The sequence below is a fragment of the Otolemur garnettii genome, unplaced genomic scaffold, assembly GCF_000181295.1.
Source record: "Otolemur garnettii isolate 467f Iridium unplaced genomic scaffold, OtoGar3 scaffold00015, whole genome shotgun sequence".
NCBI lineage: Eukaryota > Metazoa > Chordata > Mammalia > Primates > Galagidae > Otolemur > Otolemur garnettii.
Window position 1 is genome coordinate 6,854,620 of NW_003852410.1, and position 13,033 is coordinate 6,867,652.

Consider the following 13,033-nt stretch of genomic DNA (forward strand, 5'->3'; position numbering starts at 1 on the left):
TCTCAGTTTCTAGAAGCACAAAAATATCCTAGTCTCACACACATGGGTAGCCCTTTTTACTTCACAAGTTCTTGGATGATGTGGCTAGAAAATATCGTGGAAAAGGAAGCCCACATACGTCAACAACCCAAACTTGACGTCTGATTGGAGCACAAACGTGAAAGCTGCAGACCAACAGTGACCGAGACATAATGGTCAATTAATTTAGCAAATCCAATTCCGCTGTGTTTTAACTCAGCTGCAATTTCATCTTGGCTGTGTCTTTCCACTGGCAGTCAGATTAAAGTCTCATCAACTTTATCCTCTACTAAAAACAAAACTGAACAAAGCTAGAGAAAGACTATTTAGAGGAATTTTTTAAAATTGTGTTTTCTAATCACAATCCAGGGCTTACCCAAATACCCCATATATTCTGATGAGTGCCTGGGGTTAACAGAAAGTCTGGTTATTAATTCAACACAAGAAATAAGGAAGTAGGATGGCTTGTCACATACCCAGACTGAGCCAATCTTGCAGCTATGCTTCATAAGTGAGTACAGAAGTAATTTGAATTTAACAGAGTGAAATAACCCTAATAAACCTTACGCCCCCTTGCAAAGAAATGGGCTGGTATTCTGTTTCATGTTCCACCTGTTACACTAAGTCTCGAGGAAGGGAAAGCCAGGGAGATGTTTTTGGTGCATTTGAGGCTCAATTTCTTGGACTGGGTAAGTGACTAATACTCCCCATGTAGCTGGATAGGAAGGGGCTTGGGAATTAACATTTACTATGTGCCAACAAGACTCATAGCAGACTATCTTTTTTGATCTGGATATTATTTTACAGTTTAAGTAACTGAGCTTCAAAGGCATTAACATGTACTAAATGGCAAATCTAGTATACGAACCCAAGTCCAACTACAAAGTCTTTGATATCGCCACCATACTACTCTGCCTCCCTATGTGCCAAAGTCCTTTGAAGGCATCCTGGGCGGGGACATAATTAAGAGACAGAAATCCATGTCATCTAGAGGGAAGTAGCAGCAGAGGATCCAGGAGCAGAAACACAAGGGACGCATGAAGAACCGTCTTTTCATCACTTACATTCAAGCTTCCCATTATAGGTAAATTTAGAAAAATGTTTTAACTTCTTTGCTAAGTGGTTTTAATAAATGCATGTAAGTTGCTTATTCATACAAGTAAATGTGAGTGCTAAATCTGAGGGATTATGATGTGCTTCCGAAAACTGAGATGCAAGAACAAAATGTTAGACCCAGTCCTTCCTAAAATAGAGATTAAACTTTACCAGGAACATGAGGAGGTCTGGGTGAGTGCAGAGATGTAAATACAACTGTAATATGAGTTGTGCCCACTTCAGGAGTCTCATGGAACAGATGCCCCATAAAAATTTTGTGTGTTTCACTATCTAGTCCAACAAAGACACCTCACAGATGGAGGGTCTGAGGCCCAGACAGGTCAAGAGTGTTTCCAAAGGTCACACTGCTGGTCAGAAACAGAGCAAAGGCTGGGACTCAAGTCCTCTGGCTCCTAAACCAGGGCTGTTTTCTGAACACCCAAAGTCAGCCCTCGGTCAGCCCACTTCTCCCTGGTCCTATCTCAAGTGCCCACACTTCCTCACACATCAACTCCTCCAGGGTGCTCTGTCAAGATTTTCATCAACGCAGCACAGAGCAATTCAGAAAGGGCGGGAGGCGGACTTCTCACAGTTACTGGTTTATTTCACTGAATTTTAAGTACCACCCTACCTACACTTCTGCCATTAAATTATTTGTCCGCTCTTACAACTCACAACCCCTTTTATATAGATGACTTTTAAGAGAAAACAATTAAAAAGGATAATACTGCTCGCAGATTTCTGTGGGCTGAAGGTAGGGCACACGTTTGCTACGGAGAGGTCTGAGGAACACTGGGCAGGCAATGAGCTTAAGCCAATGCACGGAGCTCTGTCTGAGGCAAGAACTTCTGGAGAGGAGGAAAAATTCAGGAATTATCTCTTAGTTTCAAGCCTTGGCTCTACCTTTTGCTATATTTTTTACTTTGGGCATGTTTCATAGGTTCTGAAGACCATCTTCCCTGAGTTAGAAAATCAGTGTAATTCACCAATTTCACAAAGCTGTGATGAGGAGAAAATGATACAAAGGTAAATGAACGTCTTGAGTTAACACAACATCCAATGTAGTGTTTTTTACCCTTTTTTATCTCATGGCACACTCGAACCTATAGTTAAACTTTGTGGCACACTTAAATTATGCTGATCAAAAAAAAAAGTAAAAAAAATGAATATATTTACTGTGCTTTGAACTTCTTTTAAAAATAATTTAATTAATGATCTTTAAAATTTTTCACGGCACACCTAAGATCCTCTCATGGCACAATAATTGAAATCACTGCTCTAATGCACCAGCAATCTTAGCATCTTCCTATGGTGCCTGGAGAAGACACTTCCTACAATCCAACTCTACCCTCCCAAAGAAAAGAATTCCTTCTTCCAACTTAGAGGAAGAACTCCAAAAGGGGGGGGGGGAGAGTCTGATACCCTCATCATAATGTTGCATACTATCAATGTGTTTGGCATTGTTCTAAGAGCATTCCATACATCCTTTAATCCCCTGACCCTCTAATGTTGTTACGACTACCATTTTACTCATGAGCAAATCAAGACATATAAAACTTAAATACTTAGCTCAAAACTGCATACTAGACAGGATTTGAACCCATAAAGATGCTTCCAGAGCCAAATTCTTTGACATACCATATGTAGCCTCCCTATACAAGTACAGAAAAAAGAAAGGAATGATTCCTATACTATTTTCAGGGAAAAAAATATTTCCTCCATAGGAGGAAAAGGAAAAACATATTGAATTAGAAATAGACCATCCAGTTTATTTTGGGCTTTTCTCTCATCTTTGAGGATGAAAATTATTAAGCAAACTCCTCTGGATTCTTCATCTTCAAGGGAGCTTGAAGCCAACCTGTGGGCAAGCTAACAGAATGACCTCTGATAACACCATCAGAAAAGAGAGATGACAGATAAAGATAACATATATGACTATCCATTTCCCTTTGCAAACTGGCAGCATCATTCCAAAACTATCTGAAAAGATGCCTCTCAAAAGTTGGTCAGTGGAAACCCAGTCATGAGTAGGAAATTCTTTTCTTAACCTAACCCCACTTACCTAGCCAAACTAAGAAATCATAAACAAAAAGCAGAAATTAATGGCTTGAAGCATACTTCTTATATGCAAGCCAATAAAAACAAATGAAGTTGCTATTACTCATTAAATCCTTTGCTGTCACTCATAGACTATTAACGGGGAATATTGGCGTCTGGTGAACACGTATGGTTAAGCGCATCCATCTAAGATGGCTTTTCATGGTTAACATCAACTAAAAAAAGATCTGCTTGTTCTTAGAGATAGGTGCATTATTTATACACTATCGATAAAAGCTGGTATCTTTCATCTCTAAGACACTAAGAACTAGATGGAAGGAAAAATCTTGTGGAACCTCTGATGTGCAATCAATAGACCACAGTATGAAAACCCTTTGTCCACCCAAACCATCTCCAACACCTCTTCCCCTAGATGTGCCCTAATACAAAAGCTGAAATGCACAACCTCGCTTCCCCTCAAACTCTGTAGCTAGGAGTAAGCATGGAACCTAATTTTGACCAATGAAATAAAAGTAGAGTGCTGAGAACATGAAGATAAGCTTTTATTGCTTTATAAGACAGGAATAAGAGGAGAGTTTTCTTTTTTTTTTTTGAGACAGAGCCTCAAGCTATCCCCCTGGGTAGAGTGCCATGGCATCACAGCTCATAGCAACCTCCAACTCGTGGGCTCAAGCAAGTCTCCTGCCTCAGCCTCCCAAGTAGCTGGGACTACAGGCACCTGCCACAATGGCCAGCCATTTTTTGGTTGCAGCCATCATTGTTGTTTGGCAGGCCCGGGCTGGGGATTCGAACCCGCCACCTTAGGTGTATGTGGCTGGCGCCTTAGCCGCTTGAGCCACAGGCGCCGAGCCAAGAGGAGAGTTTTCTATGTTAGCCTCACTCTTCCTTCCTTGCCATGAAAGCAAACAGGATGCTTGGAGCCACCATAAGCATTCTGTAACTGTGAGGTGACAAGAACATGAAGGAACAGAGGGGAGGAAAGGCTACCATACCCTAAATATGTGGAGAAAGAAAGGATTATGAGTCTTTCACCATACCCGATACTGCCTGTCTCTGGATTTCTAATTAAGTAAAATCAAATGACCTAACATTTTAAGCCCCTGTGAGGTAGATTTTTTTCATACTTGCAGTCAGAATCTTTCTTAACAGACTCAAATAACATTCTTTATCCCCTGGTTACCACTACAGTAGATACTTGGATTATATGCCTAGTACTTCTTTCTTAATTACTTAATTAATTTTGGGGGGGGGACTGATTCTACCCCAGGTTTTTCTTGGGAACTTCAATGTTAACATAGGTAACCCTAATCCCCCAGTATAAGCAGATTGATCCAAGTGAGGAAAACTGACCCAAGCTCACCTCTCCTGGTATTTTTGAATGCTCAAACAGAGATAATGATAATAACTGTAAAATTATAAATTTCAGCTATTGGCAGCCAAAAAAAAATGATAGTTTGCGGGAAGACCAAAAGTAACAGGTAGCGAGCTGGTATATATTTAAATCTCTTACAATATGATAAACAAGATAGCCAGAATGAGCCTCTTATTTAAAACACAAAAAAAGCTGAATTACTAAAACACATTTTCAAATCATTTATTCAAGTAGTTAGTAGGGAATCCAGAAAGGGTAATAAGGAAATAGAAATAAGATCCCTGGGAGATAAGTCTGTTCTGAAGCCAGATTCACTCTGAGAATATCTAGAGAACTTAGTCATCTGAAGCTTCCAGTTAAATACCTGCGCTAAGTAGAGTAAATAAAGCTTTGAGCCTATACAAGGTTAAAAGTCCTCTAAGAAACCTCTGCAAAAAGCTCAGACCCCTGAGAAGCTATGCCTTCAACGTAATGGAGAATAACAAACAAACTCACTCTAAAAAATAGGGGGGTACAGTAACTTATTTATATTAACACTGGGCACTAGGTATGGCAGAGAAAACTCTAATAATTCACAACCACCATTGGACTAGTTTGTCACCCCTACTTATACTATTTAGGAAATCCCCAAAACTTTAAGCAGAAAATACCTAAAACAAAATTTTAGTACTTTCAGGCAGAGAATGTTTTAAAGCAGTCCTGTGTTGGCAACACCTCAGGCAACTGGCAAACGGAAACAGTTTTCTGTGGTAGAACATAATTTTAACCCAGGCCTCAAAGAATTCCCACAGATGACATTCCAAAAGACACAAAATCACAAAATACACAGGGAAGTAAGCTACCATTTTTAGAAGAAGCCAATGCAGAAAATAGAATAGGATCTTCAGAGATTTCACCTACTGTAATTTTTAGAGATAGTATATTTTTAAAGTATGCTTTTTTTGTAACAGGAAGTAAAACAGAAGCTTGAAATGAGAATGACCAAACATTTTTAGAAGACTCAAATAGAACACTTAGAAATGAAAAATAAAGAAATTAAACTCTCAAAGAATAAAGAGCAGATTCGAATAGAACAGAAATAGTAAACAAAGATAAATGAGAAGTTATCAAACATCCAGCCTACAGAGCAAAGATGGAAAAAAAGTACGTTAAAAATCAGCCTAAAGTTCCAAGAGTTAGTAGAATGATAAAAGGTAATATTAGAATAGACAATGGCTCAGAATTCTCCATGACTGCTAACAAAAAACAACCTCCAATCTAGGAATATAACAAATATCACGCAAGATAAATAAAAAACCAACACCTATAACTCACTCTAGTAAAACTGCAGAAAATCAAAGGCAGAGAGAATATCCTAAAATCAAGTAGAGAGCAAAGGCTCTGCCAAGTGCTTTTAACAGCAATAATGGAAGCCAATAAAGAGTGCTGTTGACAAAAAGTACTGTCAATCTATAATTCTATACCAAGCAAAACTATCACTTGAAAATAAAATTTTTTTCAAATACATAAAAGTGAATATTTTTAAACAAAATAATAATTTACTACTAATAGTAAATTTATTCTCAATTTTAAAAAATGAGAATAAAAAACAAAAGCATATCTACTAGGCAAGTTTATATTTTTAAAAAGCACTATCATTATGAATGAAAATAGCATATACTGAGAGAGGATGGCAGAAGTTTAAATGTCCTATAATGTCCTAGTATTGTAAGAGAGAATAATAATAGTTATTAACTTTAGGATTAATTAAATATGCACATTAAAATGCCTTAGTTAGGGTGGTGCCTATGGCTCAAGAAGTAGGGCGCCCACCTCATGCACCGGAGGTGGTGGGTTCCAACCCAGCCCCAGACAAAAACAATGCCTTGGTTAACTGCTATAATAAAGTAAAACCTCCAAATTAGTACAAGAGACAAAATGGATTGGAGAATGATAGGATGGCCTTGTTAATAAATGCTTTAGCAGAGAAAAAAATCTAACAGAAAAAAAGGTAAGAAAAATCACTGCCCTTTGTCTGATTAATCACATAGGCTTTAATTTGCTGTCTTTTAAAATTAACTGCCTGCAGAGATTGTGTTTACAGCATTTGGAAACAGCTGAGAAGACAGAAACGGAGTGTAAATCTTCCTCCTAGATATACCCTAGACCAGCCTGACCAGAATACATTCCAGAGAAACTGATAAGACAGTCTCAAGGAGAAGGAAAAAGAAGAAACAAACACCCTAACATCTCACAGTTGTCTCCTGCTAATAAGTCTATAGCAATAAATTGTTCTTTACCTGTTTATATCACTCAATAAAAAGCCCAAGCTCTGAGACGGCACCTGCGGCTCAAAAGGGTAGGGTGCTGGTCCCATATGCCAGAGGTGGTGGGTTCAAACCCAGCCCCGACCAAAAACTGCAAAAAAAAAAAAAAAAAAAAGCCCAAGCTCTTGTCCACCATGCCAGAACTCTTTCCTTTCATGTTCATGCTGTACTCTTTCCCCCTTCTCTCTCAGAGTAAAGTAAAATAAACTTTTTCCTTCTTTCTATCCTAATCTTTGTGTTGACAGTGCTTTCTCTACCCATGTCATGAGCTCCCACCCTAACAGAGAATAAGAAAACCTTTAAGGAAGTTTATAAAAGGAAAAAAATACCAAAAGGGGTAGGTAAGAAAACATGAACTAAAATTATAAAACCAAATACATTATAACAAATGTAAATGGGTTAAACATTCCAATTAATAAACAAAGATGTTCAGGGTAGTTTTAAAAATCTGGTTATATTCAATTTTATCAGAGATATCTCTAAAACATAATGACAGAATTTAAATGTTAAAAAAAAGTGGCCAGGCATGGTGGCTCATGCCTATAATCCTAGCACTCTGGGAAGCTGAGATGGGAGGATCACTTGAGCTCAGGAGTTTAAGACCAGCTTGAGCGGCTCGGCGCCTGTGGCTCAACCGGCTAAGGCGCCAGCCACGTACACCTAAGGTGGCGGGTTTGAATCCCCAGCCCGGACCCGCCAAACAACAATGACGGCTGCAACCAAAAAATAGCCAGGCGTTGTGGCGGGCGCCTGTGGTCCCAGCTACTTGGGAGGCGGAGGCAGGAGACTCGCTTGAGCCCAGGAGTTGGAGGTTGCTGTGAGCTGTAATGCCACGGCCTCTACCCAAGGGGATAGCTTGAGGCTAAAAAAAAAAAAAAAAAAAAAAAAAAGACCAGCTTGAGCAAGAGTGAGACCTCATATCTACTAAAAATAGATAAATTAGCCAGGTATTGTAGCAGACACCTGTAGTCCCATCTACTCAGAAAGCTGAGGCAAGAAGATTGCTTGAACTCAGGAGTTAGAGGTTGCTGTGAGCTAGGCTGAGGCCACAGCACTCTAGCCACAGTAACAGAGCAAGACTCTGTATCAAAGAAAAAATAAAGTAGAATAAAAAGTTACAGAAAACAAATACTAATTAAAACAATTCTGGTGGGGGTATATTAATATCAGACAAAATTGGCTGGGTGGAAGAAAACATTATGCATATTAGAGATAAAAAAAAGTTCCCTATACAATAATACACGTTTAGTTCACCAGGAAGTTATAACGACTTATTAACATAGCCCAACCATACATAAAGAAAAACTGAAACAAAACAAAGAAAAACCACAAGGCAAAATTGCAAACCCATTGTCAGAGTGGGAATTTTTTTTAATTCCCACTCTTCCAAAAATTTTAAGTTTCCTTTTTTTCTGTGTCTTAGTCTGTTTTCTGCTTCTTAGGATACCTAAAACTGGATAATTTATGAAGAAAAGAAATGTATTTCTTACATTTATGGAGGATGAAAAGTCTCAGGTCAAGAGACCAAATCTGACGAGAGCCTTCTTGCTGGTGGGGACTCTGGAAAATCTCAATGCAGTACAAGGTATCACATGGCACAAGGGCTAAATGAAATGTGCTAACATACCAGCTCAGGTCTCTCTTCCTTTTCTTATAGCCACCAGTTCCCTTCCCATGATAACTCATTAATTCATTAGCCCATTAATCCAGGAATAAATTAATGCATACATGAAGGCAGAATGAATTAGTCCTCGTGATCCAATCACCTCTTAAAAGCTCCACCTCTCGACACTGCCACCTGAGAGACAAAGTTCCAACATGAGTTGTTTTATTTTGTTTGTGTTTTTTGGTTTTTTATGGTTTTTTTTTGAGACAAAGTCTCAGTCACCCTAGGTAGAGTGATTTGGCATCACAGCTGACAGCAACCTCAAATTCTTGGGCTCAAGTGATCCTCTTGTCTCAGCCTCCCATGTAGCTGAGACTACAGTGCCTACCACAATGCCTGGCTAGTTTTTCTATTTTTAGTACAGATGGGGTCTTGCTTTGCTCGGGCTGGTCTCAAACTCTTAAGCTCAGGTGACCCACATGCCTCAGCCTCTCAGGGTGCTAGGCATGAGCCACTGCACTGGCCAAGATAAAACAGGATTTCACTCTGTTGCCAGGACTCAAGTACAGTGGCATTGTCATAGCTCACTGCATCCTCAAACTCCTATGTTCAAGCAATCCCCCTGCCTCAGCCTCTCAAATAGATGGGACTATACAGGTGTATGCCAGTATACCTCACAAATTTTTAAAATTTTTGTAGAGACAAGATCTCACTCTTTCTAATGCTGGTCTCAAATTCTTCACCTCAAGCCAATCTTCCCACCTCAGCCTCCCAAAGTGCTACAGATTATAGGAGTGACTCACTTTGTCTGGTTCAACATGAGTTTTGGTAGGAGCTGTTTAAACCATAGCATCTTGGTATACAGTTCTGAACTTTAATGCATACATAAATTCATGTAAACCAAAAAAATTAATACTAGAAAATTTAACAAATGAATAGATCAGTAACAACAATGACAACAACAACAAAAAAAAAACTAATGAACTCTATATATTGAACCTCAGAATGGAAAAACACATTCTTCCAAGCATAGTAGAACATCTACAAAAACTGAGCTCACACTAGGACATAAAGCAAGCCTCTCAAGTCAGAAAGGACTGATAAAACAAAGATTTTATCTGGCAAACATAAAACTACGTTATAAAACATTTTTTTAAAAGAGAGGACTACAAACTCCCACACAACTGGAAATATAAAAGCACTTCTAAAGAACTCATGGGTATAAGAAAGGATAATAGATAAAAGAAAATAATTAGAACTCAGTAAGAAAAAGACTACATGTCTAAAATGTGTAGGCTACAACTAAAGCAATATTTAAAGAAAATGTATAGCTCTAAGTGTTTACCTTTATAATTTCAGAAGTGTTCAATATTTGTAAATTGATTATCAAACTCAAAGTAGTAAAGAAAGAATAGAATATATCCAAAGAAATAGAAAAAAGAAAATAATGAAGGGTCAAAATTCATGAATTTCAAAACCAACCTACAATAGAAAGAAGAAAGCTACAATTTGGTTCTATGAAAAAAGTAATAAGGCAGAAAAACATGTCTCAACACTTATAGGGGGAGGGGCAAATAAAGAATGCACAAATAAATATTAATTGCATTATTCCTACTAATGCTGTAAAAACCAAAAACGTAGTGGCTTAAGCAACACAAATCTACTCTCTCAACGTCGGAGAGGTAAGAAGTCTAACATCGAGGTGTCAGCAGTCTCCTCCATCTCCTTGCTTTTTCCGGCTTCCTGTATTCCTTGGCTTATGGCCACATAAGTCCAACCTCTTGTTTCTAGCCTCATGTCTCCTACTAAATTTTCTCCAATCAGAACCCTTGTGTTTACATCAGGCCATTCCCAGAATTTCAGCATACCCTTCCATTTCAAGATCTTTAACTTAATCACATCTGTTAAATCTCCATACCAGTGATTTTCAACTGGTGTGCTGTGAAAATTTTTAATGATCATTAATTCAATTATTTACTAAAGAAATTCGAAGAATAGTAAGTATATTCTGTTCTCTGCTCTTTGCTTTGATCAACATAATTTAAGTGTGCTGTGGAAGTTTAACTATAGGTTCGAGTGTGCCTTAAGATAAAAAAGGCTGAAAAATACAGCTGTATATCATTTATGGTAACATATTCACAGGTTCTGGGGATTCCAATGAGGACAGCATTTGGTGGCCATTATGCTGCCTGCCCCAGAAATGGAACCAGTCACTTCAGCAATTAATTCAGGAATTAACAATAAGAGGGTATTATAGGTTTAAAAACTTAGATAACATGGGTAAATTTGTAGAAAAATATAACTTACTAAACTAACCCTGAAGAAATAGTCCTTTAAAAATGTAAGGAATTCTCAATCAGTAGTTAATCGTGACATTTAAAAAAAAAAAAAACGGCTGAGACTACTTTACTTACAGATTCTACCAGTCAATGAATAATAATTCCAATGTCATATAAAATCCCAGAGAATGGAAAAATAGGAAACGTTTCCACAACTCATTGTAAGAGTGTGGATACCACAAAATCAGAAGAGAACATGACAAGAGAAAAGTAGAGAAAAAGAGACAAGATATGCCCAACAGGCTGCTGAAGGTCAGATGCCTCAATCTGTCTCTTCCTGAATCCCTTGTCCAACCCTGTGTTTCATGCAATTCAGCTGGGACTGTTTAGGTGGGACTGTCTGACCCAATAAAATTCCCTTCTTGTTCAGGCTAGTTCAAGCTGGCTATCACCCAAAATGAAAAGTCCTGACTAGTTTGCCCTTTCACCAACCAACCAAATACGCCTAACTTTTTCAATGATATTTGCTAAATACCAACTCCATTATCCATATTAATGGAAGGGCCTGAGGACATATGGGTAATGAAAGCCAAGTCAACTCGAAGTAATTTAAAATGCATGCTGTCACTTTTCCAGCAAGCTTTCTAGCTGCATTTTTTCTGAAGCTATTATTAAGATGAATTCAAATTATTTGGACACAGTGACCTGACAAAACAGATGAAAACAATGAACACCAGGGGACTAAAACCTCATTTAGGATTCAACATTCTTCAAGAATAATCCACAAAGTAGTTCTCATTGATCTCTTCTCATAAGACTGCAAATTCCTTAAGGACAGGGAATTTCTATTCATTCAGGTAAGTGACCTTACAAATAGTCAAGAAGCTTGCACAATCCAATGACCTTTGGGGCTATGTTTCTAAGAGTCCTGCCAAACACATATTTTCCATTGCAACAGTCAAGATGCCACTACAGAAACAAGCAAAATGGTTAGGGGAAAAAAAAAAAGTCAAATGGAAAAAAGTTTATGTTCCCTTAAATACACCTCACTCTTGAACTTCTATTAAATAATTATTTTAAGGTAAAATTAAAAAGCTGAAATTATAAAAATGAAAGATAGAAAATTTACCAATACCTAATTGATAAGGAGATACAACAATGCAAGTTCAAGAAAACCCAAAGCAACGTTCCAATCAGTGACAAACCAGCAAACAATTGCACTTCTACGGCATCTGTGGCAGGTGATATAAAAAAAAAAGTTAGACAAGAATGCCGCTTCACTCCAAAATTGATACCATGGCTTTCCAAGTTCACACAATACTGGTGACATTTTCAGCCATCCTCAGAAAAATGAGCTACTGCAGTCCTTCAGAGGTACTTGACAAGAGATGCCAGAACTTACATAATCAATGCACAGATCACTGCCTGGGACTAAATCTGTAATCAACAAGTCATGGCCTGTGGAGCTGGGGGAGACAGAACACAGCTGTACTTAGAACAAGGAGATGTTGGCCCCATTTAATCACAGGCTAAGCACTCAAAGGAGCAAGAGTCTAGGAATTACCACCTCAATAATGCTGGATTTCAGACAGGAAATAACTTTCCTTTGCACTAAGCAGACTACGAGATTCACCAACAAGTGTCCTCCTCATCAGAATCCTGGCTCAACGTCAATTTCACATCTTGCCTTGCTAGTCTGTGCCCTGTAGGGGACAACTAGAAATAATGCTGAATGTTCTATTTTGCTCTCTCAGCAAGCTGTATAAATTCATTCCTGACAGATCTGAAAATAAAATCAATGCTAACAATTTTTTTTTTGAAGTAAAAGGTCTTCGAGCTTGCAAGAGACCAGTAAAGGAGGATTATGGGTTTCCTCCCTCCCCCTGCCCAGATCAAGGGCCTGCATTCCCTTGGGCTTTTATATCCTTGTATAATATTTAATTAAATACTCTGTTCTTACTGGTTTATGTACTAGAGAACACTAATTTTAGAAAACCGATTAGCTAGTTCTTTCTAACTGCATGTTATTGTAGCTAAGGTCAAATTTTTCACTGAAACTATGGCAACAAAACCCCAGTATTCTTTGTCGACAAGAATGAAGCAAAGTTCTCAAATGACAGTCCTCCACTTGATGGCTAAACCTAAGTTGGATTATTCTATTTCTTACCTTCACCTCAAATGCTACGTTTCTGGGAACTGTTATGGTGGGAGGAGGGGAACCTCAGTCACAGAAATTCGCTAGCATAAGTCCAAGCAAGCTTATATATAAGTGTCATCACTGATAACATTTTTAGACACA

At 38.2% G+C, this 13,033-nt stretch overlaps 1 protein-coding gene across 4 annotated transcripts in view; it reads right to left on the reverse strand.

Annotated features, from left to right (window-relative positions):
- Positions 1-13,033, reverse strand: part of ITPR1 (inositol 1,4,5-trisphosphate receptor type 1) — a 338,711-nt gene that overhangs the window by 285,779 nt on the left and 39,899 nt on the right. The window lies entirely within an intron of this gene.